Here is a 15,371-nt window from a genome sequence, read left to right as displayed (position 1 = left end):
CTCTAGATATTTTGTAAAAGTAAAACTTACCAAGGTAGACCATTATTTGGTGTATTGGTACAATTTCAGGCTCTTACAAGCATGAAGACATGGGTTCAAATCTGAGGACAACCACTTTATGCAAAAAAATGCCATAGGTAGGACAAACTTTTGGTAATGACATTTTTGACAAAAGTAGACTTGTTTTTCACACATGGCAAGATGTAAATCAGATTTTTCCTCACAAAGGGAGATGAGTTTAGCTTCCGCTAGGGCAAACCCCATTAGAGCAGCCTTTACAGCTTTGCACTGAGGGATGGGAGATATTCCCAATACAAGGTTGCAACTGGCAGTTGGAACGGTGTGGGCACAGGCTTGCCATGAGGGAGATGTTCCTGATGTACAGATACAAGGGCTATGAGGTGCCTATGAGGACCAATTTTGTAAGGAGGAAATCCAAACTTGAAAAGATGTTTCAGACAAAGTTGTTTTCCAACAGGGTGCAAAGAGTGACTTAGAGACTTCTTTTAAGCTCCGATTTAGAGGACATTTTTGCCCAACTAATAGTGGTATACTTATTAATTTTTCTCATTTTCTGCCACTTTGGTAAATATAATATTGCATACTTCCTATTCCTCTGGATCAGCCCTCGTTCACTCCACCGGTCCATACCAGCCTTGCAGTTCGCATGGCAGTTTTATTTCGCTATATTGAGGATATCTGACTCGTCGGAGTAGAGAACTAGGACCAAAGCTGACAGCAGCGTTGGTAGTTAATGGAGGGGGGTGGGCTACACCTATGTAAACCCATGAAGAAAACGAAAAGGTGGAGATAGATCGTTGATATCTCTCAGTCATTGTTTCATGCCTTTAGTTGAAAACTTACTTTATTACTAGAAAATAAAGGTAAAAAGAAATAGAAAACGCAAACATTTCTATGGAAGATTGGAATCAACTCAGCCTAGTTTCATATATACCCCTCAGTCCACAATCTTAATTTTGTTGATCGTCTCATCTTGCGGTTTAAGAAGATTATACATGGATCACAACATCGACTCGGCCATTAAAAACCGGCTAGTTACTAGTTATTAGTTTGTTTGCATTATAGAAGTGGCAATGTAGGTTCAGGAAATTGACCTGAGCTAGTGCGAGACCAAACCCATTTTCAAAGTCATTGTTTAAATGATATGCATCAAGCACATCAACCATATCCTTCTGAAAGGAGTTTACTTCGACTACCCTTGACCGTATTAAAATTAAAGACCATGACTGACCAACCAAATGAGAGAGAGAGAAACAAAGAACAAGTAAAAAATCAACTTTATCCAACTCGAGTTTAACCAAGACTGATCAGCCTCGTGAATGGGAGCTTGCATCCTCGAAAACTTTCTATTCCTGCCAAGATAGAGCAGCCACAACACCATTTACATTCTAACTTCACAACTAACGGAGTTCAGACTTAATTCCACGTATCAAATTTTGTTAGCCCTCTCAAATAGATTCTCATTTTCGTTTTTCTAGAACTACTCCCTCCTTTCTTCTCCCCCTACACTGCCATTGCAACCAATCACCATACGTTTGTCAACTGCAACAGCCGACTCTCAACCGTCGTTCATTCCCCATCCTGAGCCCAACTCTCTCTCTTCCTCTCCTTTATTCCTCCCCCTCACCTCTAGTTCCACCCTATTATGGCTCAGCTTGGAAAGATAAGGACCCATTAATCAAAATGCTATAGGGTTTGGGATTTTAGATTAAAACCTATAGAGTTTGGGATGGGTTTGGGTTTTGACTTTAGTGTATCTGATAGCCGATACCCGGGATGCATAAATATGAACCTATTATATTATATATCATGCACAAACTTATAAATTTTAAGTACTAAGATAATTATTCTATTATTAATATTTTATTTGTATAAATTTCTTTTGATTAAAATCATCATTTGATGTAAATTTGGATTTGATAGATTGTTTATTTCATTTAGTTACAAAATGCTATTTTTAAATATTATTTCTTTTAATTTTTAGTTGAAATTGTTAATCATATATATGTATTAATTATTTTAATGAATACAAAAGTTAATAAAATCTATTTTATTTCATTAAATAACACAAAAAGCGAGATGGCTTATTGGCCTAAGGTAGTACTAAGAGATTTGGTGTTATCATTAATTGATTTTGGTTCAAGTCACACTATAAGCATTAAGTAACAATTTTTTTAATAGAAAACATTTGGTCAAAGGGTTAAAAGGGTAGGAAAGGTCAAGATGGGTTTGGGGCAAGATAGGTTTAGGAAATTTTTGGTATGGGTTTGGAATCAGGGATACATAGGCGGATCTAGGAATGGGTAAGGCAATTTGCACGGGTACCCTACCCGTTGCCATTCTTAGCCAGAGACAACATAAGGGATGACAACAGTAGGAGCATTGTCATATCTAGCCTCTTGGTTGATGAGGACAAAGATATAAATATCAATAACAGTGCCAATGCCCAAAAATTGAAGTCCCACAATGAGAGGTTCTTCTTCATGTCATTTTGACTTTGAGCAGTTGAGCCTTCACCTCATTTAGCTTTGTTTTGTTCTTTATCCTTATTCCAATTTTGTTTAGCTTTGTCTCATCCTTCAATCGAATTAGAATGCGACCTTTCAACTGTATTCCAATTTCTCTCAATGCCTTGATAGTTCCTCCGGTTCTCAAATGTTGTAAAGTAATAGTAACAGAAAGCAAAATGGAACTTATCAGTAATTTCTTTCCAAACCAAGACACGCTAATGTTGTAGAACTGCGGTGATGAATCTGAGAAATTGCAAAGAGAAGGAGGAGTGAGCTGTGCCACTTGGTCACTCTCCTTAAAACCGCATTTGCCCCCTACAATGTAGTTGGGTGAATGCAAATTAATTTCCATGATAAAACAACCCACAAGCCACTGGTAGGCGTGCACTCACTTACCAGACCTCTGCAAACCACCAGGAATGATGCTTAGAAATCTGACACTCGACAGAGAATAGAATTGTGTTGTGTGCACTAGTCAGTGTTTCTAGGTCGACTGACACTCTCTTTATAGAGTGTTCATAGTCACTTGAATGGACACAGAAGTGTCTTTTCATTGAGATGTTTCTTCAAAACAATGCACCTATTCGAAGAGACATAGAGAAGAAGAGACATGAAAAAGAAAAAAAAAAACATTTTAAAAAATAAATCTGAAATTCAAAAGTCAATCCCAACCCCTCTCTTGGTGAGACACGTGCATACACGTACACGGACACGCACTCCTCCAACCCCTCTCTCATTCATGTGAACATCTATATTGCTTTCCTCCTATGGGTTTCTACACATAGATAGAGCAAGTCTATAGATATACTCAAACACAACTCCTTTCTCAGCAATGTGGGACAAAGATTTTTCCCATTGATTTAAAGGAAGAAGGAGAAAAAGACAAAACAATAACATAAGGGAAAGATGAGACATTCTTGAAATTTTGAATCTCCATCAAACAATCCCCCACAAGATTTAAAATTACAAGATCGGATATCCTGAGCATCGTAGTGAAAAAAGTTTTCATGGTGATGTCTTTTGAACTCCAGTCAACACTTAGGTATGACAGACTATGTTATGGAGTACAAATGAAGTCAGACTCCTTCAACCTTTCTTCTTTGTCATAACTAATAATCTGCCAACCAGCTCAACTCACCATTTCTTTGGTGGTTCTTTTATTTTGGAACATTTTGGCCTTGTTCCCCTCTTAGAATCATGAGTGTTTTAGTGAGTTAACCCTTAGATCTCTCCTAGAATCAACCACACTTCGCACTCACTCAGGTCAGTTATTTAGTGATTCCTTGGTTTCTTGGAAATGCAAGAAACAACAAACTGTTTCCAAGTCATCTACTAAAGCCGAGTATAGAGCCATGTCCTCAATATGTAGTGAAATAGTTTGGCATAAGGCTCTACTTCATGGCATGGACATTGATCACTCATTTGCTATTCCTCTGTTTGCTGACAATATGAGCGCAATCAAGATTGCATCCAATCCTGTATTTCATGAGCATTCTAAACATATTGAGGTGGATTATCACTTCATTCATGACCTCCACACGGGTCACATCTCTCTCCCACATGTTTCATCAAACCTACAGCTTGTAGATCTCTTCACCAAAGCTATGACCAAGGCCCGACATAATTTCCTTGTGGACAAATTGATGCTTATACCCCAACATCAATTTGAGGGGGAGCATAGAGAAGATAAATGGTAGTTTTGTAATTCCACTGTATTTTTATTCTTCTTTCTTGTATTGTAATAGGCGTGTACATTAGTGTACTTCTCTTTTATTTCTTTATAAGGACAATATTGTCCATTCACGTAAGTTTAATATAAATACATTTTTTTTTTGTTTGTTCAATCATATTGATCAACTCTAACAGATCTGAACTTGTGTTTCTCTTTTTTCTCTTTCAACTTCTCACAAACTGACACATCTTCTCTACAATTTCTACTTGGTGAAGCAATGCATACATTGGGGGAAGGTTCGATCTAGTTTATTGTGCATTTTGGGGGTGTTTTCTTGTCACTTCTCATTTGTATTTCTCCTTTTCTAAATTTGGGAAAAAAATTAGTGTTATTAACAAAGTTTTAAAACATGCCAAATAGGGTCTATAGGTGTGCAAGCTAGGTACCTGAATTGAAAATTGTACATGGCATTGGGCCCAGGCCCTTTCAAATTTTAACAATTGTGTGACCTAAGCCCACCCAATGCTGGGAGAAAAATCATTGGCAATAAAAGTTTATCATGTTACTTGATTGTATTTAAATGGACGGTTGAAAATGTTTTTTCTTTTAAATCTCGAGTGAGATTGTTAAAAATCCTCTTACTTTGCTTTTTTCTATATGGACATTGTTTTCCAATAACACATCCAATAGTGGGTCATGATCATCAAAACATGGAGCAAGTGGCAAACTATGGCCTCTGGACCCATATCCACAATGTGTATCCCAGGCCTAAGACACTACAAAATTAGAAAATAGGAACAGAGGTAAGCTAATGAATGAGGAAAATGGAGAGGGCTATTGCATTCAGCAATTTTTCTTGCATTTCCAAATAAAAGAAGAGTTGTTGGAACTTGGAAAGACATGTAATAGAGGGAGGACAGTTTTGGAAAGAAACTAGCTCCCATTGCACTAGTGGAAAATGGAGAAAGAACAGCTTTCTGGGTATTTTTGTTCTTCCTAAACAAGCACCCTCTAGGTCATTGTTAATACAACCTCTCATCTCATAATCATAACTTCATTGTAAAGAACATAAGGGAAGAATTATGAGATAAAACTAATTATACCTGATGATTTTCATATTCAGTTGAGGCTCACAGGAGATGTTAAATTGAGCCCTTTAAAAGCTCAACTCTAAGTTTCTTCATAATAATTAAATTATTTTCACATGCTCAGAGCAAATAGGAATGGGGGATAAAGACCAATGCACTGAGAAGCATATGACATATAGAAGGATAAGAAACAAAAGAGAAAAAGAAAAACCGAATGGATATAGAGAAAATGGATGATCCATCCAACAAGGTATACACGACGAGAGGGAAATAACATTTCTAAAGAACAAAGAAGGAAAAAAAAAAAGAAAAAACAACTGAGTAAATATACAGTTTGAGTAAAACTTACAGCAACACATGGAGCAAACGTATATGGTATGCCCGTAGCTCTAACTTCCAGGGCAGTCGCAACCCCAATCCTTTGAACTAAATCTGCATCTCTATAGCTCATCCAAATAATTGGATATTGAGTGAGATAAGAAAGTGGAGACACACGATAGGTTTTGATGGTATTTGTAACTTGTGGATTAAGTTTTCATCATCTTTTCCAGTTGAAGCAAAGACGAGCAAGAAACTCATTGAATAGGTACCAAAATGCAGATAATTAGCTAAAAAATAACCTGGTTGCACCAAGGCCGATGTTGTGAGGGAAGATGGTAGCACCATATACATTATTGTGGCCATGAACTGCATCAGTAGCATAGAGAATCGGAATCCCAAGGCGCGACTGAATAGCTGCCTTCTGAAAGGAATCAACCATATCGGCCCAAAGGGTAGCCGAGGCGCCATCGAATGGAGCACTGCCACCGCCACTGAGAACACTACCTGCAAATTGCATTCGTGAATTGAACGAGGAATGGCAGAACCTTTTGAACCCACAATAACAGAAAGAGAGGGAGTACCGATGCATAGGTCTCTAATGGCGGAAGGATTGACAACAGATCTCTCAATCTGGGTCATCTGACCGAGTTTCTCTCTCAACGTCATTCGAGAGAGAAGATCTCTAACCCTAACCTCCACGGGTTCATTACTGTTTCTGTAGATGCATTGGGGTTCCTCCGTTTTACTCATCTCAGCCTCTGTCTAGAGTATAGACTACACTACAGACTTCCCCAAGTTTTTGTCCTACTCATTGGATTTTCATCTCCTTTGCCCACTCAACTGCGCCCGTATATTGAATTTCGACGATGCGCGATACTCGGACGCCGGACGGACTGAGTTGGTCGCCTTGTTGAGTTGTTTGACCCAGGGTCCGTATTTCGATGCTCAAGCAAACGAGCTCGTAATTGTTTATAAGAAAAGCAAAAGAAAAATGGATTCCAGCCGGAGGTAGTTTTGCGCCCAAAAATGGATTCCATGTAAGCGGATAATGTCTATCCGTGATGTGGCATTGTAATCTTGGCATTGTAACCTTTCTGATCGTTGATTTGCCACCATGTCATATCATCAATTGATTTCCCACGCCCATGGCTATAAATAAGGGGTCCCATTCACACTATTCTAAGATTTCTGGCAAGAGAGAGACAAACGATTGGAGGGGAATTCTAATCAGAGGTCGTTAGTTCGATAAGCTAAATCCAGTAATGCGAGGTTAATTTCTATTTTCCAAAAAGCTGGTGAGTCTTTTTCCCTCTTTTAGTCATGTCTTCAAGTGAGTCATAAGGGGCCCTCTTATTTTGCTCGGGTTGAGGAAGGGACTTCAGCACGATATTGGCGAGGTTCCATATTGGGACCTCAACTTCTCAGCAAGAGTCGGAGTCCAACTCCTAGTTTGATCCCAACGAGCTAAGCGGGGAATAAATCGTTAGTTTAATGTTTTGTTCCGCATCCCAAATGAGTTCAACTATATTCTACTTGGCCCGGATTAGTTCCCTTGGAGCCAAAGTCGAGGCGAAGTCTGTGTCTTTGAGGAGGCGTTGATCGCTAACCTTTGATTTCCTCTACACCCCATTCATTGTCGAGGTGCTCTTTCTTTACAGTATTTCTTTGGAGAAACTCCACCTGAATGCCATCCAAACCCTCATCGGAACAATTTCTCTCAGCTACCATCTTATCTTCCCTCTAGACATAGATGTCTTCTCAGGCTGTGTAGTATAAAGAAGGTTCCTAACGAGCCCTACTATTTTTACTTGTCTTTCCGCCAAGGTTATAAGCTTTTGGGAGGTTTCCCCACAAAGGTGAGGGATTGGGAGAGTAAGTATTTCTTCCTTTCTCAAGAAGTCGACTAGCCTATAGACACCATTTGGCGACATAGGGCGAGAAACGTCTCTGAGGTCAAGTTCAGTGACTAGTTGAGTGTTGAGGTCCAACGCCTTGTACGTCAATAGTTAATGATAGATCAATTCTTAGTCGAGCCTATGCTCGTTCGAGCTACCCTAAGTCCCGTAGGTAGGTTGGCCTAATCGTCACTTGTCTTTTATATTGAAGGTTACCTTCTAGTTCGGCTAACTCACTTTTCTTTTGTGTATTTACTCAGAGATGGCGAGTACTACTTCCCTCCTGACAGCGGCCAAGAGGCCCTCAAAGAAGAAGAGGATGCCTGACTCCTCAGTTCGCTCGTCAATGGAGGGTTCATTGGTCGGTGCCGAAGAGAGTCTTGCTATGCGCATGCCCACGGTCGTCGACCTTGAAGGGGTCGGCAACCCCATGTCCATAGAGCCCGCTTAGGTCTCCACAAGTCCGACCACCCGATCCCCTTAGGTTGCCCTAGAAGAGTGCACTATCGGTCCCTCTCACTCTAACATACCTCGTTTCATACCCAACATCAACATTTCAATTATAAACCATCTCATTGATCCGATAGTTGCTCTGCGAATAGGGAGGGGAATCCTTCTCCCTAAAGACTTCCAATACTATAGTGGGCTTGATCTTGCTGATGCCAACACAAGAATGACTCGGTGCATCCTACAAGTGTGTGATCTTTAATTTTGATGTCTGGTTATCTTTCTTTCTGAGCCTTATTGTTATTGTTTCTTTTTTGCAGGCAAACTCAATGGACCAAAAATCACTTCGCCTTATCCAAGTGTGAAAAGCAGGAGATGCAAGTGAACATAGAGACCCTACAAGTCCAACTGGAAGGAGCTCGCTTGAGCGCTGAGGCAACTCACCGTAGTGCAGAGGAGGACCGCCAACGCTTCTTCAAGCTCAATGCCGACATGTAGCATGAGTTGGAGCAACCCAAGGGGACCATTGCCACCCCGGCCGACGAAGTGCAGACCAAGGATCATCAACTGGAAGAGTGGTGAACTAAATCTACTAAAGATATTCCTCATGCCAAGGTTGCAGTAGTCAAGTGTTTCCGCTTGTTGCCTGAGTATGAACCGAAAAAGATCGATAATGTTCTTCTTTCTATGAAGAGGGGATTCAAGCTATGCTGCAGTCCCTACATACCAATTTTGATTCCAGTACTCTATCCATTAGGTCGATACCAGATGAGTTGCCCATGCAAGTCAACCAAGAGCCTCTAACTCTAGATAAGGAGGATGGTGAGGTCACAATGTGGTGGAGGACGAGGGGACGGATGGGGTTGACGATGATTTGTAGGGCAATGAAGAAGAGTAACTGCTAGTGGGGAGTCTCTGTTCATGTTCTTTGGAGAATTGTTGGCCTGAAGAATGCTTCTTTTTTAGAGCTTCCGTGCTCTATGATTCTTTCTTTGCCCATTGTTTTTTTTTCGAATGACTATGTATCATATTTCCTTTCTTTTTCTTTTTTTGAATGAATGGATCAATCTTTCTTGTATGTTTTGTGCCTTCTTTCCTGCCCTTTATTTTCCACCACTAGAAAATAGGTAAGTACTAAAACACGACCGGAGGTTGTCAGGGTGCACCTATGTCCAGGGGTACAAGTCGAGTGGGTTCGGTCGGGTTTATGGTTAACCTAGGCCCGAAACTAAAATTTGGGATTAAGGCCCGAGCTCGAGGTCAAGCCCGATTTTTCCAACCTGAGCCCAGCCCTCCCTGTAACTTGATGCACTTAGGTTGGGCTTGGGTTGGTCAATGAACCCACTCTAAAATTATAAATATATAAATGTATTTATGCAAATAAATACATATACATATATTTATGTATGTATGTAAATATGTATGCAAAATATCTATACAAATGTTATATATATATATGTATGTATATAATTGATTTTGGCTCGGGCTACCTAAGTGCTAGGCCCGAACCTAGCCCAAAAAATAAAAAACCTTGACTTCTTGGGCCTAAGCCCAGCCCGAGGACCAAAAATCCAAGCCTAGCCTGTGTATAATTCCAAGTTGGGCTGTTTCGGGCTCAGGATGGGCCTGCCCAAGTCCCACCCATACCTATGTCTAGGTCTTGAAACAATTGGACTTGCGATTTTCGCTAAGTCAAAACGTTGTCGGACTACATATCTTCTTAGCTAAGTCAAAGTGTTGTTGAGTTGATGACATCTTCCAAGTTCGGCATAGGGGGCCTTAGAGCTGAAAGCAGTTTAGCTTTCCCTTATTCATTTAGATTTTTTACCATGTCGTTGTAGCGGGCAGCCTACACTTTGCTTTTGCAAGTGCAACTTGAAAACTCCAAACTCCTTAGAAGTAGTATCTCCTTAAGTTATCAATGTTCCACATACAGGATACCTACCTACCCTCCAATGTTTTGATCTCATACATGCCTTCACTGATCACCTTGAGTACTTTGTAGGGGCATTCTCAGTTTGGACCTAGCTTTCCTACACTGGGCTCAGGTACCATAACCTTCCTGAGTACCAGGATGCCAACTCAAAATTGGCATCTCTTAACTCGGGCATTGAAGTACCGATCTACCCATTGTTGGTATGCCATAGTTCGAATGTAGGCTAATTCACGAACCTCCTCCACTAAGTCAAGGTTAGTCCATAGCTCATCCTCGTTAACTTCCTCATTATACATCTCAAACTGCAAGGTCGACACTTCAATTTCGGTTGGATGACAACCTCCATCATGTACGTAAGGTTGAAAGGAGTCTTGTCGGTTGCTATCTTGATAGTAGTTTGGTAGGCCCAGAGAACACTAGGCAACTCATCCACCCGCACACCCTTAACTTGGAAAAGCCGAGCTTTAAGTCCATGGAGGATTGCTCTGTTTGTCACTTAGGCATGAACATTTGCTTGGGGGTGGGCCGCCAAGGTGTAGTTCAGTTGGATTCCCATCTCGGCATGCCAAATATAGAACTTGATGTATTCGAACTGTTTTCCATTGTTTGATATCAACACAATGGGGAGTCTGAATTGGTAGACAATGTTCCTCCAAAAGAAATTATGGACATTGAGCTATGATAGATACCATCGACTCAACTTCCACCAACTTAGTAAAATAGTCAACCACTCAATCGCAACCACCAAGAACCTCCTCTACCGAGTCAACGGTAGGCTGGTGTGGTATGTTAGCATTTCACTAACACTTGTCACACTTCTGAACTAACTCCATTGCGCCCACCTTCATTATGGACCAGTAGTAGCATTCTCTTATAGCTTTCTGGGCCAACACTCTGGCCCCCAAGTGTCCTTTGTAGAAACCTTTGTGGATTTCACATAGCACCTGGTTCACTTCTTTTGGTCGCAAGTAGCGCAAGTAAGGGAGTGTGAACGACCTGCAATACAGTTGTTCGCCAATGATAACATAGTGATCTAATTGCCACTCTACCCTCCAAGTTGTGTTGCATTTCGCTGGTAGGCTCCTGTTGCACAAATAGTCAATGAGGGGGTCAACCCAGCTCGGTCCCGTAGCCAAAACAGGAGCGTCCTCTTCTACCACATTTTTTATGATAGGTTGTGGTAGGTCTTTAATGTAGACCATTCTCTTTGTGATGTCTATTGCACCAGCCAACTTCGAGACTGCATCAACCTTGGTGTTTTCGGACCTTGGGATAGGACCATAATGTTATGGGCTAAAAGTAAGGACGCAATTTACAAGTTGCTAGCACCAGCGAGAAGGCCAATTACAAGTCTTATATTCAACCTCCTCATTTTGCAACGAGCACTATCTTATTTCAACATCTAGTAATGGGGCACAAATTGATAGTGCTTTCCCAAGTCACCTAGCAACTTGTTTTTACCCGTTCAATCTAATTACAGGGATCTCCTTTCACATAGGTTAGGTGTCCATCACTAATGATTTGTGTAATGGGTTTCAGCCCCATTCCTACCGGTGCCTCATAAACTATTTTAAAAGTTTGCGGTTTGGTTAATGAATCTACAATGTTCTTTTTAGGCCTTACAAAATCCAAAGCGATTGTACCTTTGCTGATGTATTGTCTTACTATGTTATGCCTTACCATTGTAAGTTTTGTTTTGGCATTGCCTATCACTACTTGACTATCACAATGGAGAGATATAGATGGAACTGGTTGTGGTCAAAGTGGTATTATCTACCAATAAGTTTCTTAGCCACTCTACCTCGGACCTTGCCAATTCTAACACAATGAATTAAGCCTCCATTATCAAACTTGTATTGCAGGATTGCTTTATTGATTTCCACGATACTGCTCCACCTCCTAAGGTAAAGACATATCCACTGGTGGAAGTACTATCATTTGAATATGAAATCCAGTTTGCATCAGTAAAGCCTTCTAAAACATGAGGAAAACCTAAGTAATGTAAATCAAAGTTTGTAGTTCCCTTTAAATATTTTAATAGCCTTATTAGAGCATCATGATGCTCATTTCTAGGATTATGAGTATATTGACTTAATTTTTCAACAGTTATTACTATATCCGGTCTTGTAAAATTCATTTAGTAAGACATAGACCTGATTATGCTTACATACTCCTTTTGTGAAATAGGTTCTCTTATATGTTTCCTTAAGTGAATACTACGGTTAAGTGGTGCTTTAACAGGTTTACAGTCATAGTGTCCAAACTTTCTAAGAATACTTTCTACATAGTGTGACCAGGAGAGAATAAAATTTCCTTGTTGTTTTTAGATTTTAATCCCCAATATCACATAAGCCTCACCCATGTCTTTGGTATCAAATTTGGACATTACGAACTGTTTTGTTTCTTTCACTACCTCCAGACTTATTCTCGTTATTAGCATATCATCAACATATAAACAGATCATGCCACATTTATTATTTACAAACTTATTGTACTCATTTGTTACTAACACATTATCAAACCTTTCATGCCATTATTTGGGAGCTTGTTTTAAGCTATACAACGACTTAATTAGTTTGTACACTTTGTTTTCTTGTCCTAACACTATGAAGCCTTTAGGTTGCTTAATATATATTTCCTCCTCCAGTTCTCCATTTAAGAAGGTTGTTTTTATATCCATTTAATGAACTACCAATTTGTAAATGGAAGATATAGCAAATAAGACTCTAATTGTAATTAACCTTGCAACTAGGGAATATCTGCCAAAAAAACATACATCTAATTTTAAAAATTTCTTAAAAATCCACTTACAATCTAATGCCTTAGTTCCAGGTGGGAGATCTACAAATTCACAAGTGTGATTAGTGACTAAAGAGTCCATTTCACTTTTTATGGCTTCTTTCCAAAACACTACATCAGGGGAGCTTACAACTTTCTGATATGTTATTGGGTCTTTGTCAATTAGAAATGTGAACATTCTGTCACCCAAGTTTGTTTCTTTCCTTTATCTTTTACTTCTTCTCAAGTCCATTTCTTGATTATTGGAATCAATGTTTCCTGAACTAAGTGAAATACTATTTTCTTGAGCATTTAACCCTTGTTCTTGGTTTCTATTATAGACTTGGGGTGGTTCCCTACTTAATGTTTCCCTTTTCTATGGGAAGATATGCTCAAAGAACTCTGTGTTTCGGGACTCAATTATTGTGTTGTATTCTACAACATTTTTTATTATTTTTATTAGAAGGAATTTGTATACTACATTGTTTCGTGCATATTCAATAAATACACAGTTACAAGTTTTGGGTCCCGGTTTCTTTCTTTTAAGTTTAGGTTTTTTGACCTTTGCTAAGCAACCCCAAACTTTTAAATAGTTTAGGTTGGGTCTCCTATTATGCCAAAGATCAAAAGACATTTGACCTTTCTTCTTAGGAGGTACTCTATTGTATAGGTGACAAGTGTGAATGTCAGAAAAAAAATGGCTCACTTTGCCACTTGGGCTGGAAATGGAGTCGCCACCCATCAGATTAAAAAAATGGAGGTGATGAGACCTCTGGGAATAATTTTTAAAAATGTTTTCATTTTAGTAATGACTCCAAAGCCTGTGGCACCAATTAACCAGTCTGGGTAAGACTTGGAAGGGAGAGGGAAGGAGTTAGACACCCCTTTCCTAGGTCTAATAGGTGGGGCCTACATGGTACTCAAGCCTTCAGTTAGAAGTAAGAAAGCTATTAAGGACAAAAATAAGGTTCGACAAACCAAAAGCTCAAAATGATAAGTACATACATTCTTTCTCTTTTCATGAATTTGAAGATACTATCATTAGCATTACTTTCCTAAACAAGCTTTAAATAATACTGAGAAGATTCTAGAAATATAACACAAATGAAAGCAAGCCAGAAGCAGGGGTCTACTATTGTATTGTCATCTTATTAAACCTAAATCAAGAGTTACATCTCTTGGTAAACTTCTAGAGATTGCCCCTCCAACTAATTCAATCAAAGGATAATAAGAGGAAAAAGTGTGACCACACTATGCAGCAGATCAATTATGAATTTAACAGTGAATCACAAACTTCTAGAAAGGAGACAGGATTCCTACGAAACAAATCTTACTCTGAAGAAATCTAACTGAAAACATACCACCTAGAAAATTTTAACAAAAGGAAGAAAGAGGATTCAATGAGCACTCTAAAAGAGATCGATCTAAACACAATTTTAACTTCAAATAACAAGATGAGGAATCTAACAATGAAACAAACTCACATCCATAGTACTATTCGAGACATATACGGATTAAACCTGAACAACTATCAACACTAAATCTAAAAGAATAAAATACAAACAAAAAAAAAAGAATAAAAAAAACAAGGAGTAACTGAACAACAACATAACATACAATAGTACGTACAAATATAACGACACATGATAGTAGACAATGAACAAAACTACTTTGTTCAGCTGGAAACCTACCAACGGGAATGAGTCCAATGGAATCTGCTCCGTCAGTTTAATCCCCAACCTTGAACCCTCACTGTCAAAGTGAACTAATAAAGAGGTTGGTGTGGGTTACTTGAGGGATGTCCTAACCAGAGGTTCAATGCAGCGAATGGAAGTCTAGATAAATTTGGTGTGTCTTGTAGGAGACAATAAAAAACTATGGCAATCGCATGGATCCTCCCGACCTCTGAAGTTCACCGGCTTCCTGAGGAAGTCTACCATTGATGGACGTCGAATATGCAGTAATCTTCTAGAGAACAGATGAGATAAGTGATGGTGTTAAGGATGATGAATCTCACTCTAAATTTCGTAGGAGGAGAGGGATTATCGAGAGAGAGAGAGAGAGGCGGATGTCATCATTATTCTCTGAAGAAGATGATGAATAGTGATGAACGAGCGATGGGCTTCAAACTAGAGGAAGGAGAGGGAGGCGAAGGTGGAAAATGATCAGGAAAGAAATACAAGAAAAAGGAATGAAGGAAACCGGAAAAATCTAATGAAGAGGATGACAAAATCGTCATTGCCTCCAATGGTCTAGGCGAGAATGACAATGAATAGTAAGAGCTTCCCTTCTCTTGTCCACGTTTTCTTTGCTTAGGGTGAAAATGAAGGGTTCGGTCCCTTTTAAAAATGTGCTAGGGGGTTTTGTAAATTCTGAAATATTAAAGGGGCATTTTTTACTTTACGATTTTGGACCTAAAATGGTTCAAAGGGGGTGGTCGGACCAGGTTTTTTGGTTCAAAGATAGGGTTTGGTTCAGCTGATATAGGGTTAAAGTGGGTTTGACTATAAATAAGGATTTGCAAGAGCAGGCCCGTAAACAAGGGTACTTTTGGTTTAAATTTTATAAGGTGGGATTTTTGGACATTCTAAGTTGATTGACAGGGTCAGATTGACCCGACTAGGCCCGGATTGGGCAGATCTGGAAAGGGCTCAATTCGGTTAATCTAAGGGCTCAAAATGGAATCTTTGTGTGATGAAGGGG

General features: G+C 39.4%; 1 long non-coding RNA gene across 1 annotated transcript; it reads right to left on the bottom strand.

The window, feature by feature from the left end:
* Positions 1-5,640: 5,640 nt before the first annotated feature.
* Positions 5,641-6,555, bottom strand: LOC148876763 (uncharacterized). The gene is made up of 3 exons (XR_016105390.1): positions 6,194-6,555; positions 5,912-6,116; positions 5,641-5,731 (listed from the first exon to the last, which is right to left on the bottom strand). It is a non-coding gene; the product is annotated as an uncharacterized LOC148876763 (long non-coding RNA).
* Positions 6,556-15,371: the final 8,816 nt, after the last annotated feature.

Source organism: Nelumbo lutea, chromosome 1, assembly GCF_056320005.1.
Source record: "Nelumbo lutea isolate HS-2025 chromosome 1, American lotus-T2T, whole genome shotgun sequence".
Taxonomy (NCBI): domain Eukaryota; kingdom Viridiplantae; phylum Streptophyta; class Magnoliopsida; order Proteales; family Nelumbonaceae; genus Nelumbo; species Nelumbo lutea.
Note: the sequence above shows the minus strand (reverse complement) of the source record. Positions and strands in the feature narration are given on the sequence as shown.